Source organism: Gasterosteus aculeatus, chromosome 20 (genome assembly GCF_964276395.1).
Source record: "Gasterosteus aculeatus chromosome 20, fGasAcu3.hap1.1, whole genome shotgun sequence".
NCBI lineage: Eukaryota > Metazoa > Chordata > Actinopteri > Perciformes > Gasterosteidae > Gasterosteus > Gasterosteus aculeatus.
Genome location: NC_135707.1, coordinates 11,196,499 through 11,206,766, shown reverse-complemented (window position 1 = coordinate 11,206,766; position 10,268 = coordinate 11,196,499). Strand labels below are relative to the sequence as shown.

Sequence of the window (10,268 nt, the reverse complement as noted above, 5' to 3'; positions counted from 1 at the left end):
CCTTGTTTTCTGAAGCAAATAAGACTTGTATCCTTAAACTCTAATTTTGTCAAAACACCACATGGTGATTGTTCACTGATTAGGGTGTCAAGCTATTGGTGCTTTGCATTTTGAGGAGTTTATGTCGAGGCCAAGCGACCTTTTGTCTCCTAAACGACGGGGGAGCGGCCAGCGCAGCCGCAGCCGACTTCCACTAACGAGGGAGTATTTCACTAGAAATCGTGGGAAGCGTTAGCTTATCCTCGCAGCACGAAGACGAGCAGAGCAAAGACAAGGGAGTCTTTCGCGAAGTCAAGACGAGCAGAACAAAGACAAGGGAGTCTTTCGTGGAGTCTTTGGGGCGGCTGAATGCGGCGCCTTCTTCTGTTATTTTTAATAATGTGTTTGACCCCTTTACCCGTTCCTGTTCGAATCTCTTTCCGCAGATACTACAGGCCTCGGGCTAGATCTGCTCTCTATCTTAACCTCTCCTCTCTCACCTATCCCACCCGCTCCACACATGTCCAGCACCTCGTCACAGGAGGTCTCTGGAACTGCCAGTCAGCGACTCGCAAGGCTGACTCCATCTCCGGCTTCGCGATCAAGCAGTCACTCGACTTCCTCGCTCTCACCGAGACCTGGATCACACCTGAGAACACATCCACCCCAGCCGCTCTCTCCTCCGCCTTCTCCTTCAGCCACACTCTCAGGCCCACTGGTAGGGGTGGTGGCACAGGTCTACTCATTTCACCCAAATGGAGCTTTTCTCTCTACTCTCTACCACCATCCACCCCATTGTCCTTTGAATTCCATGCTGTAAAAATCACTCACCCGGTACAATTAACCATCATTGTCCTCTACCGTCCGCCAGGCTCCTTAGGTCATTTCTTGGAAGAACTGGACATTCTTCTGTCTAATTTCCCCAAAAATGGACCTCCGCTCATCCTCCTGGGTGACTTCAACATCCAGACAGAGAAGTCATCTGACCTCTTACACCTACTCTCTTCCTTCGCTCTGTCACTCAGTCCCTCTCCTCCTACTCACAAAGCCAGCAATCACCTTGACTACATCTTTACTAGAAACTGCTCTACCACTAACCTCTCTAACTCCACTTCATGTGTCTGATCACTTCTTCATCTCTTACTCCCTTCCACTCTCTATAACTAACAAACCTCCCTCATTGACTAACTCTGTACCGGCTCGTCGCAATATTCGCTCCCTCTCTCCCTCCTCGCAGGCATCCTCTGTTCTATCAGCTCTCCCTTCAACTGATTCCTTCTCACTCTTACATCCGAACGCTGCTGCAGAGACTCTCCTCTCAACTCTTTCCTCCTCTATAGACTCTCTCTGCCCTCTTACGACACGACGGACTGGCAAATCCCCTCCGGCTCCGTGGCTGTCTCAACCGCTCCGTGCCATGAGAGCCACCATGCGAGCGTCGGAAAGGAGATGGCGTAAATATAAACGACCTGACGACCTGCTTCAATTTCAATCTCTCTTCTCCTCGTTTTCTGCTTCTATCTCTGCTGCCAAAAGCTCTTTCTACCAATCCAAAATCGAATCCTCATTCTCTAACCCCAAAAAACTCTTCTCGATCTTCTCCAATCTCCTCGAACCCCCTACCCCTCCTCCCCGCTCCACCCTTCTTCCGGGAGACTTTGTCAACTACTTCACCAAGAAAATAGCTGATATACGCTCCTCCTTCTCAAACCCACCTCCTACTTCTCGCGTCCCACCGACCTCACCTCTTTCGCCCTCACTTTCCTCTTTCACCGCCCTCTCTCCTAACCAAATTCTTACCCTAGTAACCTCTACCCGTCCGACCACCTGCCCTCTTGACCCCATTCCATCACATCTTCTTCAATCTATCGCACCTGACCTTCTTCCGTTCCTCACCTGTCTCATCAACAACGCTCTGTCATCTGGTTTTCCCAATTCTCTGAAGGAGGCAAGAGTCAACCCTCTCCTGAAGAAACCCACCCTCAACCCTTCTGAAGAAAACAACTACAGACCGGTCTCTCTTCTTTCCTTTTTGTCCAAAACCCTTGAACGTGCTATCTTTAATCAACTCTCCTCTTATCTCCACTGTAACAACCTCCTTGACCCCCACCAGTCAGGTTTCAAGGCAGACCACTCCACAGAGACTGCTCTCCTTGCTGTCTCAGAGCAACTCTACACAGCTAGAGCCGCCTCTCTCTCCTCTGTCCTCATCCTTCTGGACCTCTCTGCTGCATTTGACACGGTCAACCACCAGATCCTTATTTCCTCCCTTCAGGAACTTGGTGTCACAGGCTCTGCTCTCTCCCTTCTCTCGTCCTACCTCGACGGCGCACCTACCGGGTAACCTGGCGAGGATCTGTGTCGGAACCTTGTCCTCTTACTACTGAAGTTCATCAGGGTTCCGTGCTGGGTCCCCTCCTGTTTTCGTTTTACACCAACTCTCTTGGCGCTGTCATTCGCTCGCATGGCTTCTCTTACCACAGCTATGCCGATGACACCCAACTAATTCTCTCCTTCCCTCACTCGGACACCCAGGTGGCGGCTCGGATCTCTGCCTGTCTAATCCACTGAGAGATGGGCGGACATCTCTCAGTGGATGTCCGCCCACCATCTGAAAATCAACCCCGACAAGACTGAACTACTTCTCTTTCCCGGAAAAGATTTGCTTACCCAGGACCTGACAGTCAACTTTGGGAACTCCGTACTAACGCCCACTTTGACCGCTAAGAACCTCGGCGTCACACTCGACAGCCAACTCTCTCTGACTCCCAACATCACCGCGACGTCGCGATCCTGTAGATACACTCTCTACAACATCAGGAGAATACGTCCCCTTCTCACTCAGAAGGCAGCGCAGGTACTGATTCGGGCTCTTGTCATCTCCCGCCTGGACTACTGCAACTCCCTCCTGGCAGGTCTCCCTGCCACCGCCATTCGACCTCTGCAGCTCATTCAGAATGCAGCAGCTCGACTGGTCTTCAACCTTCCGAAATTCTCCCACACTACTCCACTCCTCCGCTCTCTTCACTGGCTACCGGTGGCCGCCCACATCCAGTTCAAAACATTGGTGCTCACGTACCATGCTGTGAATGGAGCTTACATCCAGGACATGGTCAAACCCTGCATCCCAACCCGCACTCTCCGCTCTGCATCTGCAAAACTACTCGTCCCTCCCTCACTGAGAGCAAAACACTCGACTAGATCTCGACTCTTTGCTGTCCTTGCGCCGAAATGGTGGAACGAGCTCTCTGAAGACATCAGGACCGCAGAGAACCTTCACATCTTCTGCCGCAAACTAAAGACACACCTCTACCTCGACTAAAGACTAACAAATTCTAGCACTTAAATTGTACTTGTAACGTCACTCATCTATAGCAAATTGTAAATTGGCTTATTTGAGGAAATTGCACCTTCTTGTTTCTTGTTCTCCTGAGTTTGTACCCTATGGTTGAATGCACTTATTGTACGTCGCTTTGGATAAAAGACATGTAAATGACATGTAATGTAATGTGATGTTTCAATTCATGGTTCACAAAGTTCTTGCGTGTGAGCAATTCACCGCCAGAACAATAGGTGGAGTAACGTGTTTTTACATTACATTACATGTCATTTAGCAGACGCTTTTTATCCAAAGCGACTTACATTACACTTTAAACTCATGGCCCTGGGAGCAATTAGGGGTTAGGTGTCTTGCTCAGGGACACTTCGACATGGAACATGAGGCAGCCTGGAATCGAACCACCAACCTTATGCTTCCCAGCATACCTTCTCTAACCCCTGCGCCACGACGACCCCCCTTTTTGTTGAAGACGACCATCACAGCTGTGTGTGGGTGCCTCTAATAGTTGGACTACAGCAGCGTCGGGTGGATGCTGCCATGAATAATTTGAACTAACAGAATTTTCATCAGGTGGATGAGAATTGAGGAAACTGCCGCATGCTGGGGGGAATCAACTGGATCCCCTGACCGATTTTGAGGCCTCAATGGCCTTATTTGAATACAATTCTAAAACCGGATTATAAAAACAATGATTTACTAGTTAGAAATTGCGATAAGTGACAATTTTTTTCCTTTATGGTATTCGACACATAAAAGTGATCCATTCGACATTCTACTTTTCTTTTATGTTTGGGTTTTATGCAATCATTCAATTAGCTTAGTTGAACATTGTTTCATTTTTCCTTTTAATTAGTAGTTATACTTCACTATACTGCAATAATGTTCTAATTTAATATGACAGAGAGTCTGTGTTCTTCCACATAGAAATACATTGTGTTCTGGGTCATCTGATAGTCAAGATGTTTGTGCGTCGATGTTTCTAATCTTGTGGTGCCAAAGATGATCGTCTACATCTGAGGTCGATTACATGGACTCCCCCTGTTTCATCATGTTTATCTTACAACTATATATTCCTGCTCCGAAGATGAAACCCTTCGAGTAGGTTTGACGCATGACTTGTATGTGTGTCTCCTGTTGCAAACATTAAATATCCTGTTTTGATGATTTTACACCGGTGTCGTGTGCAGTGTTGGGCAAGTTACTGAAAATGAGTATTAAGTTACAGTTACTAATTACTTCTTTTAAAGGTAATTGAATTACTTACCAGTTACTGTGTATCAAAAGTAATTAGTTTCTCTGGAAAGTAACTTTTAAGTTACTTTTATGTCTGCTTTTTAAATGTAATGAATATAAATAGTACTGAACAGTCACAATAAACAATAAACATATTTTTTGTAATCAACAGGGCAACAGGCCTTCAAATCAAGCAATAGTACAAAAGTCCTTTTTAATACTTAACTTAATACAAAATAACTGTTTCAGGCATTTGCCTAAAGGCAACTGACTCGACAGTTGACAGGATGCATCTCATCTTCAACATCCCGAGCAATCAACCTATTCAGCTCTGCCCGGTTTATCGGCTGCACTGCAGCCCGTGTAAAGTGGAGCCCTGGTTGTTTGCGTGGAGCGGCGCCTGCAGCTTCCGCGGGCCTGCGCTCTTTCGTCATGAGCGACGCGATGCTGTTTACATGCACGTACGGCAACTTCTGTTACACACAACGTGGCCACAACTATTTTGTGCTGACAGGCAGCTATTTACTTACCATTTGCCGGCCCTCCGCTTCGCGTCACACAAGAGAGTAACGCGAGTAACGAACTCATTTCAGTAATTGTAACTGCGTTAATTTATTTAAAAAATACTTCGTTATATGCTCGTTACCGACCCGCAGACGGCGAGATGGATTCTGTCAAGTGGCCGATGCTTTTTGAGTGCCTTTGCTTTAGAGGTATGTGGCATATTCTCAACACTGTAAAACCAGCTACCATATCTTACTGCGCATTAAAGGTGTAGTTAAAACGTCAGCGTTATGTCTTAATGTAAGTTTCCTCGGGTCAAGATTTTCCGACAAACTTGCATTTTTCATGTCCTTCCTTCAAGTCCTTCTCTTCTCTGCTTTATCTCGGTTACTTGTTATCCCTTTTTCCTCTACAACAGTTGCTCAAACTGAAGCTTCATCTTGGACAGTTAGCCTGGGTCAAGATTATGATTTTTAGATAAACTTTCATTTTTCTTGTAAGTCCTTCTCGGCTTTATCTCTGTTACTTTTTATCCCCTTTTCTTCTGCAACAGTTACTCAAACTATAGATCAATCGTGGAAAGTTGAGGTGCCATCCTCAGTTAAAGGTCTCCCCGGATCCTGTGTGTTCATCCCCTGCTCATTCAACTACCCAGATACAGACAATCGGATCACTGCCTTCTTGGGGATGTGGGCCAAAGCGCCAGATCAGTTCATTTATCACCCAAACAAGTCGAAAATGATGGAGGAGTTTCAGGGTCGAACAGAGCTGCTGGGAGGGGACAGAAGAACTGTTCACTACAGATTGATCCCCTTAAATCAAGTGACGGTGGTCCTTTTTTTTCAGGATTGAAATGAAAGGCTATGACAAGTTTTCCTACACAGAGCAGCAGACATCCATCACAATGATGAGTAAGTAATAAAATCAACTGTCACCACACTTCTGTAACAGTACAGTTGATTCAGCATTTTAAAAGAAGTCTCTTTGTAATTATCGTGTTGCATTCAGTGAATCAGGACAGTATTCATTGATTTCTTTCCTCGTGTTATTGGCTTAAATGTTGTACTTCAGAGGTTAGTGAAAACAATCAAGTTTTTGCTCTGAAGTTTATGTAAGTTATGTTAAAAAACAAAACCGTATGTAACATGTAACTGTAAGCTCAAACCAAGTCCTTTTGCATCACCTCTGTGCACGTAAAAGTCTAATTTTAGGTCGCAATTCTAAACAAATCCGATTCCCAATACCTTATTTGTACTCTCGTAATTGGTTGGTCTTCTGTCAAAACAATAAGTTGAATCAGTTTATTTTCGTACAAAATGAAATTCAGAATTGGGACCACGCACATGATGGAAGACATGGCATCCATAAATGTTTTTTTTATATAATATTACCAAAATCATGTGCAGAATGCCAATTAAAAAAAGACGTCCCCATATATTAAGTTCCCTCACCTGCCGATCATCATCCTTTTTTTACAGGTGAAGTGAATGACATCACTTTTACTGTGAAGGAGGAGGGTCAAACTGTGGTTGCGTCCTACTCCGTTCCAAACCCGTGTCCAACTTCACCTCCCCGGAAAACAACATTTCCAACCACGGCAGCTGGACGATGGCCAGTGGACAGCGACATCTACTCTGCATTTCAACACTACCAGAGCTGATCACAACATGGTCTTAAGATGCAACGTGACATACAAGGGAGGGCAGATCTACAAAGCAGAAAGATTCATCAGATTAAAACGTAATTTTTTCACCTTTTTTTTTTTTTTTTGTATTCGGTTGATGACCACAAACTGGACCAATGGCATTGTTCTGTGCTAATAATCAAATGTTACCATGCAAAACTAAAGATGTTGAATATGATAAACCGGAATACCTGCTAAACATCAACATGTTACTACATCATGGTCCATTGTATATTTACATGCAGATGCCCCAGTGAATGTGAACGTTGAACACAAGTCAGATGTAACGAAGGGAGAAGCGGTGCCACTGAGCTGCTCTTGTGATGCTCACCCTCCTGCCAGCTATCAGTGGCACGATGAAACTGGTGCTATACTGCATGACGGAAATGTCTACAAGCTGCCAAATGTCTCCAGACACACAGGAGCCCTGTTCTGTACTGCCATCAATGAAATAGGAGAAAGAAAATCAAATCCCGTGCTGCTCAATGTGTTGTGTGAGTAAACAATCAAAAGAATACAACGATAAAGGAGTTTTCTTTAATATATATGTATGTATATTAATACCTCATAAAATGATATTGTTGTTCTTACAGATATGCCTGAGATCAAGACTGTCTCCTCCTGCTCTTCAGAGGCAGATATGGTGAAGTGCGTGTGCATTGCAGAGTCCCAGCCCGTCAGTATGATCCATTTTGTGCTTTCTGACAGAGTCCTGCCAAGAGTGAAGGTAGAACAACATGGCACCGTCACCATCGGAACTCTGCATGCAGAGTTTGGATCTTCTCGTGTTGTTCTCTGTGTGGCCAACAACACGCTTGGCAATGCAAACATAACACTCTCTTTACCGGTTAACTGTAAGGAAGATTTGTATGTATTTCTAGAAGTGCGTCACACAATCCTCAATTTCCTATTGATGAAGAGAAACATGTCTCCACTGTTTCTGTTTGGACAGGTACGATGCAGAATCTCTATATTGTCATTGCTTCTGGAGCAGCCGGGATTTTGGTGACGGTTTTAATAGCTGTCAGCGTTTTTAAAAAATGGTAAGTTTAAATAAAACTAAGTAGAAAAATTATGTTGCTACTCTTTTCTGTCTCTTTTCCCCCTCTAGTATATTTTATGAACATATAATTAAAATTTGAAAAGCAAATGTGTCTCATCATAGTAGAAGCTCGTCCTTTTGACCATGTGGGTCCCGAAAGTCAGCTTCCAAATTCTTACACGTGTTGGATTTTGCAGTTCGCATTGTTTGGTTTCACTTGTTATGAAACGTTTCATTAGTTTCATTTCACTGTTCCCAAAATAAAAACCCTTATTCTCCCAGCAAGGGGAAATTTGCTAATGCACAAACACGTCACATCGTCCCCGAGAAGACAGACAAAGACATGGCGCTCCCTCACTGCTCTGCTACTAAAAGGTTTCTGTCATTCACTTTAGTTTGAACAAGACAATGCTAATGATGTAAAAGGACACAACAAAGATAACCTAGAATAATCCTTAATCTTCATTAGAAACTTGTTGGTTTCTTTTACCCTCAGAAAAGAGAAGCGTTATGAAGATGTACATTCTGATGACATCTTTGACAATGATCATCTCTATGGCAACGTTGAGGTATGTTAATTTTTTTAAATTCATTCGTTAGTTGTTTTCTTGCAAGAGTAAGATATCGTTTTGTTTCCTACAGACTGACTGCGATGACGCAATCTACGCAAATATGTAACTTTGTTGAATTCATTGGAGGAACAGTTGCAGTCCGTCTGTTGCCAAATGATGCGCGCCGGGAAGCTGTCAACATATTATAACCCTCTTCTGTCTGTATGTCAAGTGAGATTTTTCTGTCTTCAGTAACTCACAAACTTTTTGTGTTGTTGTTTTTTAAAGTTGTTCATTTAAAAAAAATAACTTCTCCCTGACAGCTTGTTTTATCATTATTAGGTGTGAAAGTGCATCAGTATAATATATAGCCGTCACCCAAAATAACTTGTGCTGCATAAGTTACATCTTTTGAACTTCTTCTTTCTTAGAAATGGTTTGTGATAAGACAACTTTTAAGAACAGTAACAGCGTAGAATCTGAAAACTAATACTAATAATTTGCATTCAGCTAAAGAGAGAGAGAGAGAGAGAGAGAGACTATGATGAACCATAAAAAATTGCCTGTTGAGTTTCATTGTTTAATCCCTAGAAAGTTAAACCTCATAAGTGCCCTGGAACATTGTATGACAACGTAATAAAAAACATATGAATAAATAATAAAAATGAAGTTATTTTTATTGCTAAATGCTGTATTGGGTAATACATATTCACACTGGAAGTCAATGGTGGCGTCTTTCTCCATCCTTTCTGCTTTCACACAAACCTTTTTCATTTAATGGTATTTCATTTTAATTAGACAATCATATAGAAATGAGCCTTGGTTGTCACGTGATGCAGTGAAGCTAGGTGGACGTTGGCCCCTAGGCTCTTCAAACAAATGTGTCCTAAAAAACAGTGTCAACCTGGTAGGACGGCTTTATTATGAACCAAAGGACCAGAAATAAAACAATATCAGCAGGTGAGAAAATCTCGACATCTATCGTTGAATTAACTCGAGAAAAACAACCAGGTTCATCTCATAGCAGCGGGGACACAAAACACCCGGCGGAATATTTCCTTATTCTAATAGATACAAAATAGTAACTGATGTGTTCAAAAATAAAAAACTCTGGACAGACAAAGGATATCTTGAAATTAAAGGTTAAAATCAAAACCGAATGGTGAATGTAACTCGTATTACAAATGTCTCTCGGTCAATATAAGTGCAGCAGGGCAGTGATCCTCCTTTGGCAGTTATGCACCAAAAACATGGACGTCAACTGCCAAAAAAACAAAATAAGAAGAAGAGATCCCCCTTGTGGCAGTGGCAAGCAATGGTAAGTCTGTGGCGGTCGTCAGGAAATCAGTGGCAACTCCTCGCTACAAGGAGGCATCAAGTATTTACATGAATGCATTTTAGTTGATTACATTGAATATGAAATGTTTTAAACCTAGTTTAGTTCATGCTAACATGAGGCAATATGGTAACAGTGGTGGTTGAAGTAAAATTGGGACCATGAATTGTAAAATACGGACAGATATTTTAGCAACATGCAGTAGCTGTTTCCTGTACTCAAAGTGTAAACAATGAATAATCTTACAATGTCCTCTGTTCAACCAACATTTTAAGTAATCAATGGTCTCACCATAGTAACATAAATTATTTCTGGGAAAAATTCAGTTCTTTAGCTGACCTAAACTAATCTAAACTAATAAAAAAAGTTGTAAAATGCAGGTTACACAGAAGCTTCTTTTATTAGTCTTTCGTAAAGATCAGAATGATTTAGTGCTGATAGCTTATGAAGCATTTTACCACCTTTTAAAATAATTGTAAGAAATCTCAACTTATTTTAAGAAAACTCTTTTTAAGAAACCTCCATCTAAAATATAAGGAAGAATGAAGAAGAAACAATTTACCAGCTAAAGGGAAGGCAAAGTAGCTGCTTGCTGTGAA

General features: G+C 42.7%; 2 pseudogenes across 2 annotated transcripts in view; one reads left to right on the top strand and one right to left on the bottom strand.

Moving 5' to 3' along the window:
• LOC120812996 (myelin-associated glycoprotein-like) overlaps window positions 1–10,268 on the bottom strand; it is a 75,583-nt pseudogene that overhangs the window by 52,054 nt on the left and 13,261 nt on the right. The gene's annotated exons all lie outside the window — the stretch shown is intronic.
• On the top strand, window positions 5,647–9,020 carry LOC120812999 (myelin-associated glycoprotein-like; annotated as a pseudogene). The gene is made up of 8 exons (XR_013453825.1): window positions 5,647–5,967; window positions 6,535–6,796; window positions 6,986–7,234; window positions 7,334–7,594; window positions 7,693–7,783; window positions 8,065–8,157; window positions 8,279–8,351; window positions 8,425–9,020. The product of XR_013453825.1 is annotated as a myelin-associated glycoprotein-like (transcript).